The following is an 11,111-nucleotide window of genomic DNA, read 5'->3' on the forward strand; positions in this document are numbered from 1 at the left end:
AGGCCATCACCATGGAGGTTGAGGCCGAATTGGAGGAGATTAGGAAGGCATTGAGCGCCAGTGAATAAGCCTTCACTGGGCGTTCAACGCCCACCAGCCCAGAACTAAAGGAAACCATAAAGACAATTGAGGTTCCTTTGAATACACTTCTGCAGTGCATAAGTTCTGGTGACTACTCATCCTCAAGTGAGGATGAAGACACTAGGGTAGAGCAAGTTGCTTGTTTCCTAGGAGCTCTAATGAAGCTGAACGCCAAACTATTTGGTACAAAGCCTCTGGGGGAAGAACCTCCACTACTTACCAAAGAACTCCATGCTTTGGTTCAGCAAGAGCTACCTCAGAAGCTTCCAGACCCTAAATGCTTTCTGATTCCTTGCACTATAGGTACTATGACCTTTGAAAAGGCTCTGTGTGACCTAGGGTCAAGTATTAACTTCATGCCACTCTCAGAAATGGAGAAGCTGGGCATCATTGAGGTGAAATCTGCAAACATCTCTTTAGAGATGGAAGACAAGAAAATGAAAAATCCATATGGCTTAGTAGAGGATGCCTTGGTTAAAGTTGAAAACCACTACACTCCTGCAAACTTCATTGTCTTGGACATTGGAGATGATGAGGATAACTGTGTCATCCTTGGAAGACCCTTATTAGCTACTGCAAAAGCCTTGATTAATGTAGCTAACGGAGAAATAGTTTTCCAATTAGGAGAGGACTACATGTTATTTAAGATGTCCAATCCTAATTTTCCCTCCAATAAGAAAGAGACAACTGTGCAACATCTAGTGTGCTAACCCTCTCTTTCTATGCAGAGCTCTGCAAAGCCCCAGACATCACTTCTAAGTTTGGTGTTGGGTAGCCCTCAACAAGCTCTAAGTACAAAGGTATTAAAAAGAAAGTACCTAAAGGCTGAAAGGACAAGAAGGTCCCAACTGAAGGCCTCTCACCTGGCATGAGAGTTGTCTTCACTAAGAAGCCAGCCTTACCACACATAGTGAGTCGTGTCCTATCTCTAGAGCATGTAGAGCTCATTCATGAGAGGACAGAAAGAAAATTCACTGTCAAGGGAAAAAATCTGAGCTCTTACTCACCTCCTTAAGGAGTTGAAGGTTAAGCTAGTGACTTTAAAAGAGCGCTTATTGGGAGAAAACCCAACTTTACTAAACCATTTATTTTCCTTTTGTTTTTCCTTTCAGTTGTCTAAGTAATGATCATGTGCATCAGTCAAGAGATAGATTTCATAACAGTAAAAACAGAACACTCCTAGTGGAGTGTTAAAGTTGAATACCAGCGAGGAAGCCCTTCTAGGCGTTCAAAACCCCAAGAGGGGAGCATTACTGGTGTTAAATGCCAGTGCAGAGAAGCAAGAAATCTGGAATTTCCTAGCCTGTCAGGACCAAGAGGTCCCACAGAAGCTCCACTTATCCCACTTTCTTCCCCATTGATCATATTTTCTCGAGGACGAGCAAAACCCTTAAGTTTGGTGTTGCCAAAGCTTTGCTTTGTGACTTCTACCACTCTTAAGTATAAAAGAAGAGGATGGAGCAAACTAGAGAACATGCACATGAACTTGTGCAGCCGCCTCAACAAGGACAAAGGAGTGACATAGAAGAGATCAAGCACTATATGGGATCCTCAAGGAGGAGCACTGGCCACCATCATTCAGGTGGATTCGTTCTCTTTTACTCATTTTCTGTTATTTTTCTATTTTCTATTTTCTTGTCCTAGTTGCATGATCATTTACATTTGATGTCTTTAAGTTGTAAAATGTTCCATATATCTCTCACCTTGCTTAAATAAAAAATTTTTGAAAAGAATTGAGAGATGCATGAATTTCAAGTTTAAAATAAGATTAGTTTAATTAGTTTGATGTGGTGTCATTTTCTTTTGTTTTCTGAATGCATGCTTAAACAGTGCATGTTTGAAGTTGAAATTTATGAATGTTGGCTCTTGAAAGAATAAGGAAAAAGGAAAAATATTATTGATAATCTGAAAAATCTGAAAATTGATTCTTGAAGCAAGAAAAAGCAGCAAAAAGGCAAAAGAAAAAGCATGTTGCAAAAGAAAAAAAATTATTATGCATGCGAAAAAAAGAAAGAAAATGGCGAAAAAGAAAAAAAATAAAGCAGAAAAATCCATTACTGCCCAAAAATGTAGGAAAATGAGGGCAGATTGAAAAAGCCAGTAACCCTTTAAACCAAAAGGCAAGGGTAAAAGGATCCAAGGCTTTGAGCATTAATGGATAGGAAGGCCCAAAGGAATAAAATCCTTGCCTGCTCAATCTAAGCTATCCCTAACCATGTGCTAGTGGCGTGAAGGTGTTAAGTGAAAAACTTGAGACTGAGCAGTTAAAGTCGTGGTCCAAAGCAAAAAGAGTGTGCTTAAGAACTCTGGACACCTCTATCTGGGGACTCTAGCAAAGCTGAGTCAGAATCTGAAAAGATTCACCTAGGTAAAGTGTCTGTGGCATGAATGTATCCAGTGGTAATACTGGAAAACAGAGTGCTTAGGGTCATAGCCAAGGCTCAAAAAGCTGTGTTCAAGAATCAAAATAAGCTTAACTAAGAGAGTAAATAATATCATCTGTACTCTAAGTTCCTAACGATGCCAACATCTCTGAGTTTCAATGAACAGTCAGATGCCAAGCTATTTTCAGAAGCAAAAAGCTATTAAGTCCCGCTCATCTGATTTTTACTAAGCTTCATTTGAAACTTAGAAATTTATTGTATCTTAATTTTCTTTTTATCCTACTATATTTTTAGTTGCTTGGGGACAAACAACAGTTTAAGTTTGGTGTTGTGATGAGCGGATATTTTATACACTTTTTCACATCATATTCATATAGTTTTTAGTAGTTTTTATTTGGTTTTTATTGAGTTTTTATAGGTTTTAGTGTTAAAATCATATTTTTGGATTCTACTATGAGTTTTTGTATTTTTGGACAATTTCAGGTATTTTCTGGTTGAAATTGAGGAGCTAGAGCAGAAGTCTGATTCAGAGACAGAGAAAGCACTGCAGATGCTGTCCAAATCTGACCTGTTTGCATTTGAAAAAGCTTTTCTGGAGTTACAGAGGCCTAAATGGACCGCTCTCAACGGCTATGGAAATCTGACTTTCAGAGCTTTCCAGCAATATGTAATAGTTCATACTTTGCTTTGGATTTGAAGGCCCAAAACTGGCGTCCAACGCCAGCTACCTGCACTCCTCCAAACTTCCAGCGCCCAAAGAGCAGAGCCCAACGTCCAAAGGCCCATAAAGGACCCCTGGTTGGCATTCCACGCCCCAGAGACCTCAATGCACGTGAATCTCATCAAAGCTCAGCCCAAACACTCAATAAGTGGGCCCTAGAAGTAGATTTTAGCACTAAATAGACTGTTTTACCTATTACTAGTCATCTGTTTAGTATTTAAGGGATTAAACTTATGAAATTTAGATCGGCATTCAACATTCCATCATCTTTTTAGAGACTCTCCATTTTAGGAGAGCTCCAGTTATATTTTCCACCATTGTTTTTATTTTCAGTATGAGTTTCTAAACCTCCTAGGTTGAGGGGAGGAGCCCTACTGAGTCCTATAAATTAATTAAAGTACTATTTCTTCTTCTTCGATCTGTGTCTGATCTATCTCTAAGATGTATATCCCGATATTCATCATGATGAACAGGATGATCTGACAAATCAGATCTGTTCATCACACCAAGACGAACGTGCCTGACAACCACCCACGTCTACTTGGGTTCGTATGAATATTTGGCCAGAAAGCACGAATCAACAGCTTTGGATTTACATCTCTCAGACGATTAATCCACGATTTCATTGGGGACTTCTCGAGACATCAGTTCAGTCAATCTTCGAGGAGATTAAGGTCTCCGTGGTATAGGCTAGATCCTAGAAGTAACGTTCTCTAATCCGAAAGCTTCTACCTTGTCTGTGGAGTTTTGAGTAGGATCGCCAAGAGAATGGATTGCTATGCACTTCACCCTCCATTGGATTGAATACCAAGGGCCTTGGCGTTCATTCTGTAGCAGAGGAGATCAAAGACCATTGGTGTGGCTTTGATTACTTACAGCCTGCCATAGAAGAAGATCATTCACAAGCAAAGAAGATGATAGTACTAGAGTTACTTAAGAAAGACAAAGCAACTCCAACTCTCAATTCTATTCCATTCATATAATTCCTGACAATTTTAAAACACATGCTTTGCACATTCAATATAACTCCTTCTGATTCCACCTAACTAAGACTTGCAAGACAACCACAAGCTTGCTTTAGGCCACAATCCTCGTGGGATCGACCTTGACTCGCTCAGGTATTACTTGGACGACCCAGTGTATTTGCTGGTACTGCTTCTGTTGTATAAAATACTGTGGGTTTTATGTACAAGCACACCAGTACCTCATTTGTCCTAAGGAGACTGAGGGTTGGGAATCTTGAATAAGATATGATCTTCAATCAACCTCCAGACTAGTTCTCATTTTTCCACATCAATTAAGGCCTTTGCAGTAGCAAGAAAAGGCCTTCCAAGGATGATGGAGTCTTCTCTGCCCTCCCCAGTGTCTAGAATCACGAAATCTACAGGAAGGTAAAGGTTTTCCACTTTTACAAGGACGTTTTCCACCATGCCAAATGCCCGTTTAAGGGACTTGTCTGCCATCTCCAGTGAGGTCTTGGCAGGTTGCACCTCTAGGATCCCCAGCTTCTTCTTCACAGAGAGAGAGGCATAAGGTTGATGCTTGAGCCAAGGTCACACAATGCCTTCTCAAAGGTGATAGTCCCTATAGTACAGGGAATAAGGAAGCTTTCGGGATCTGGTAGCTTCTAAGGTAGTTTCTTCTGGACCAAGGCATTGCATTCCTTGGTCAGCACTACCATCTTATCTTCCTTTAAGTTCTTCTTGTCAGAAATTAAACTTCTTAGACATGCCATTAAAGGGGTTTCTTCTCCAACACCTCTGCAAAAGAGATGTTGACTTGCAGCTTCTTGAGGACTGCTAAGAACTAAGCAAGTTGCTCATCCTCAGGATCCTCTTGCACGTCTGGAGAGGGATGCTCTTTAGGCTCTTCCATCTTCATTGTGGTGTGCATGGGGACATTCATGGGCTCCTCCTGAGCTCTGGTTTGCTTTAGTTCCTAGGTAGCAGGCTCCTTCTTCGGTTCGGCCTTAGCTTCCATGGTTAGGGCCTTACATTCTTCCTTAGAATTCACCTCAGTGTTGCTTGGAAGAGTGTTGGATGCAGTTTCCAGGACCCTCTTGTTCAGCTGACCTACCTGTATCTCCAAATTTCTGATGGAGGATTTAGTTTCTGCCATGAAACTATGAGTGGTCTTGGAGAGGTTAGAGACTATAGTAGCCAGGTCAGAAAGTCTTTGTGTAGGGGTCTCCATCTGCTGCTGAGAGGGTTGAAATGGTCTGTTGTTAAACCTATTCTGGTTCATTCCCCCCTGATTGTTGTTGAAGCCTTGTTGAGGCCTCTACTGATCTTTCCACCCGAAGTTGGGGTGGTTTCTCCATCCCTGATTGAAAGTATTTAAATAGGGATTATTGTTGGAGTTTTTGGAGGAGTTTCCCATGTAGTTCACCTCCTCCATGGTAGTCTATGCAGAGTCATCAGCGTCCACTTCATACGCTATCTCTGGGGAGTAAGCAGCTGAACTCTGTGTTCCACTCAAGTGCTGGGAGATCATGTTGATCTGCTGGAATATGAGCTTGTTTTGAGCTAGGATGGTGTCCAAAGTGCTGACCTCTATGACTCCTCTCTTCTGAGCAGCCCCAGTGTTCACAGGGTTCCTCTCAGAAGTATACATGTATTGGTTGTTGGCAACCATTTCTATAAGCTCCTGCGCCTCCTCAGGCATCTTCTTCATGTGAAGTGAGCCACCAGCAGAGTGGTCCAATGACATCTTGGATATCTCAGAGAGACCATCATAGAAAATCTCTAGCATGGTCCATTCTGAGATCATGTCAGGAGGACATCTCCTGATCAACTGCTTGTATCTTTCCCAAGCTTCATAGAGGGAATCTCCCTCTTTCTGTCTGAAGGTCTAGACTTCCACCTTAAGTTTGCTCAGCTTTTGAGGTGGAAAAAACTTTGTCAAGAATCCATTGATCACCTTCTTCCATGTATCTAGGCTCTCCTTAGGCTGAGAATCCAGCCATAGCCTTGCTTAGTCCCTTACAGCAAAGGGAAATATCATGAGCTTGTAAACCTCTAGATTTACTCCATTAGTCTTGACAGTATCACAGATCTGCAGAAAATCAGAGATGAACTTGTTGGGGTCCTCTTGCAAGAGTCCATGAAATTGGCAATTCTGTTGTACTAGAGTGACCAGTTGAGACTTCAGCTCAAAGTTGTTTGTACCAATGGTAGGTATGGAGATGCTGCGCCCATAAAAGTCAAATGTGGGTGCAGTGTAAGATCCGAAGGCCTTTCTTGTGTCTCTTCTAGCTTCTAGATTGGCTGCCATTGTTGTATCTTCAGCTTCTTGTTCAAGAGCTTCTGTGAGATTCCTTACGGCTCTGCTAGCTTGAGCTTGTTGCAAACGCCGCCTTAAGGTCCTTTCAGGTTTAGGATCAGGATCAAAGAGTGTTTCTTTATCCCTATTTCTGCTCATAAACAAGAAAAAAAAATGAAGAAAAGTAAAAGAAAGGAGTCTCTATGTTAGAGTATAGAAAACTCCTTGTTAAAGACTTAGATAAAGAGAAAATAAGATAAAGGTGTCTTTTATTTAAAAAGAGTTTTCGAAAATAAAGAGAGAGAATGGAGTCTGAATATTTTCGAAAAAGGAGAGAGAGAGAGAGAAAGAAGAAGAGATTTTTGAAAAAGAAGCGAAAGAAAAATTAAAGAGACACCAAACTTTTAAAATTAAAATAAGATAAAACAAACAATTAAGTAACAAGATATGAGAAATAAAAATTTGAATTCAAAGAAATTTGAAATTTAAAATGAAAAGACAAATAAAGATTTTGAAATTCAAAATTTGAAAAGTCAAGAGAGAGAGAAACAAGATAAGATAAGATTTTTATAAATGTAAAGCTTTTAAAATTCAAACTTAAAAGAAAGAAAACTAACAAAATAATAAACTTTTAAAATTTGAATTTTAAGTTAAAGATAAGATAAGTTTTAAAAATATAAAAATTTTAAAATTGAAATTTTAAAAGAAAGCAAAACTAACAAGATACAAAAATTTAAAATTTGAAATAAGATAAGATAACAAAATTGTTGAAATCAAAGAAAAAGATAAGATAAAATATTTTAAAGATAGAAAAGTTAAACAAGAAAACCAAGATTACTAATCAAGACACCAAACTTAAAATTTGAAACCAATCAAAAAAAAATTCAAAAATATATTTATTTATTTTCTTTTTTTTGAATTAAAAAGAAAAGAAAAACACTAAATGGACACCAAACTTAAAAATTTTGAAATCAAAAGACACTAATTTCGAAAAATTGGAGAGGGAAACACTAAAAGACACTGGTGCACGAAATTTAAACTCGCACAACTGAACCGGCAAGTGCACCGAGTCATCCAAGTAATACCTCAGGTGAGTGAGGGTCGAATCCTACGAGGATTGTCGAATTGAGCAAGCTGTGGTTATCCTGCAAATCTTAGTCAGGCAAATAGAAAGGTAAGTTTATTGTGTAGGAGCATAAGCAACAATAACAAAAGCGGTAAATGGATACAGTAGGTTCAGTGATGAGACGTCAGTTAAGGCTTCGGAGGTACTTTTTCTTCTTAATTAACACATCGTACTCTCTACTTCAACAATGAATGATTCCTTCAATGGCAAGGTTGCAAGTGATTAAGCTATGGGTCGTGGTCATTAATTTCCTCAAGTCCAGACCAAACATCCGAACGGACTGGATCAATCTGGGAGAGGGTGAAGCGCACGCCAGTCAATCTCTCTACTAATCCTACTCAAAACACCATAGACAAGGTCTGATCTTTCGGATAAGAGATTATTGCTCTTATGGTTCTAGCCCTTAGAGCCACAGGAACCTCAATTGCCCCTGATTAACGAGGTTATATGTCCCATACCTAATTAATCCAGATAATTTTATTGAAACCCGTGATGCATCCTCAAGCTGTAGCTCAGTACAATCCGGGTCAAGACTCGTAAGAACTCATGTAGAATCAAGATTCATAAGGATGAAGAACAATAATGCATCATAGAATAGAATCACACATTGATTGAAATGGAAAAGTACTTGTATTAATTCATAGCAATCAGTAGAGCTCCTAACCTTAACCTAGGAGGTTTGGTTGCTCATACTGTATACAGAGAAATAACTGAAATACTCGAAAGTGGTAAAAGAGAGATCCTAAACAATGGTGATCTCTTTTCTATTTATACTAACCTAAACCTAAAGAGACATTAATAGTAATTAGAAATTACAAAATTAAAATAAACTAAGCTAAAGGCACAAAAATCTACTTATGGGCCCACTTTGTGAGTATTTGAATAGAGCTTGGTGTCCAACTTGAAGAAGTGGGCATTGAATGCCCACTAGGGGTAGGATTGCTGCTTTCTTGCTCCCTTTGTGGCATTGAATGCTAGGTTTGGTCCTCTTGGGGCTTAGGGTAGTTTGGGCATTCAACGCCCATTTTGGGCTGTCCAATCTAAATAAAAGCATAAGTCATTATATATTTCTAGAAATCCCTAGAAGTTAGCTTTCCAACGCCATTGAGAACGCATCATTTGGACCTTTGTAGCTCCAGAAATACTCGTTTGAATGCGTGGAGGTCAGAATTTGACAGCATATGCTCTACTTTCCTTGCCTTTGAATCAGACATTGCCAGAACTTCACCAATTTCACCCAAAATTCACCTAAAATCATAGAAAAACGAAAAATCTCAAAGTAATATCCAAAGAAGTGAATTTTTCATTAAAACCTACTAAAACTCAACAAAACATATTGAAAATGCTATGAAATTGATGCCAAAAAGCGTATAAAATATCCACTCATCAAAACACCAAACTTAAACTATTGCTTGTCCTCAAGTAAACAAAAATAAGTAGGATTAAAAAGAAGACACAAATACAACAAGTCTAAGGGTTTTCAATGAAGCTCAAATCTAATCACTGAGTGGGGCTAATAGTTCTTTACTTCTGAACAGCTTTGGCATCTCATATCGCTTTGAAGTTCAGAGGCATTGGCATCTCTCAGAGTTACAGTCTAGATAATATTATTACTTCTCTTCTTTAAGTTCTTCTCAATTCTTGAACGCAGCTTCCTCTTTGGTGCTTTGTACCTTGTTGAGCCTAGCCGTGACCCTAAGCGTTTTGTTTTCCCGTATTACCTCCAGATACATAAATGCCACAGGCACTTAACTGGGGGAACCCTTTGGATTCAAATTTAGCTTTGCTTAATTTCCAGTCAGTGGTACCCAGAGTTCTTAAGCGTACTCTTTTGCTTTGGATCCCGACTTTAACTGCTCAGTCTGAAGCTTTTCACTTGACACCTTCACACCACAAGCCTTTGGTTAGGGATGGCAACCCAATTGGGCTTTGTCCCTCCTAACCATTGATGCTCAAAGCCATGGATCCTTGCTCTTTTGATTTTTCTTTTGTGAGCACTTGATGAGCGGATATTTTATACGCTTTTTGACATCACTTTCTTATAGTTTTTAGTAGTTTTTATTTAGTTTTTATGAAGTTTTTATAGGTTTTGGTGTTAAATTCACATTTTTGGATTCTACTATGAGTTTTTGTTTTTTGGACAATTTCAGGTATTTTCTGGCCGAAATTGAGGAGCTGGAGCAGAAGTCTGATTCAGAGACAGAAAAGCACTACAGATGCTGTCCAGATCTGTCCTGCCTTCATTCGGAAGAGCTTTTCTGCAGCTACAGAAGTCCAAATGGAGTGATCTCAATGGCTATGGAAAGCTGACTTCTAGAGCTTTCTAGAAATATATAATATTTCATACTTTGCCTTGGATTAGAAGGCCCAAAACTGGCGTCCAACACCAGCTATCTGCCCCCTTCCAGGCGTCCAGCACCCAAAGAGCAGAGACCAATATACAAACGCCCAAAGAGAACCCCCTAGTAGGCATTCCACGTCCCAGAGACCTCATAGCACATGGATCTCATCAAAGCTCAGCCTAAACACTCACCAAGTGGGCCCCAGAAGTGGATTTTAGCACTAAAGAGACTGTTTTACCCTTACTAGTCATTTGTTTAGTATTTAAAGGATTTTATTTATGTAATTCAGACAATCTTCAATTGACGAGAGCATTATACACTTTTACATTGTGCTTTTATTTCAGTATGAGTTTCTAAACCTCCTAGGTTGAGGGGAGGAGCCCCGCTGGGTCCTATAAATTAAAAAAAAGTATTACTGTTTCTTCTTCGATCCGTTTTTGATTTATCTCTAAGATGTATAATCCGATCTTCATCGTGGTGAATAGGATGATCTAACCAATTAGCTCTGTTCATCACACTAAGACGAACGTGCCTAAAAAACACCTGCATCTACTTGGGTTCGTGTGAATACGTGATTGGAAAGTACGAGCCAACTGCTATGTTTATACATCTCTCAGACGGCTAATCCACGACTTCATTGGGGACTTCTCAAGACACCAGTTCAGCCGATTTCTGGGGAGATTAGGGTCTCCGTGGTATAGGCTAGAATCCTAAGAAGAAGCATCCTCTAATCCGAAAGATTCGACCTTGTCTGTGGCGTTTTGAGTAGGATCGCCAAGAGAATGGACTGCTATGCGCTTCACCCTTCGTCAGATTGGATGACCACGTCCAATGGTGTTCAATCTGTAGCAGAGAAGATCAATGACCATGGCCCATGGGTTGATCACATATAGCCTGCCATAGAAGAAGATCATTCACAAGCAGAGAAGACAGTAGTACCAGAGTTAATTCAGAAAGACAAAGAAACTCCAATCCTTAACCCTATTCATATCATTTATTCCAATTCGGTATTCCTTTCACAATTAACAACCTTCTGATCTACCTGACTAAGACCTGCAAGATAACCATAGCTTGCTTCAAACCACAATCCTTGTGGGGTCGACCCTGACTCACTCAAGTATTACTTGGACGACCCAGTGCACTTGCTGGTACTGCTGTACGAGAGTGTGGGGTTCGTACGCATCATGTTTTTGGCG

This window comes from Arachis hypogaea, chromosome 12, assembly GCF_003086295.3.
Source record: "Arachis hypogaea cultivar Tifrunner chromosome 12, arahy.Tifrunner.gnm2.J5K5, whole genome shotgun sequence".
NCBI classification, from domain to species: domain Eukaryota; kingdom Viridiplantae; phylum Streptophyta; class Magnoliopsida; order Fabales; family Fabaceae; genus Arachis; species Arachis hypogaea.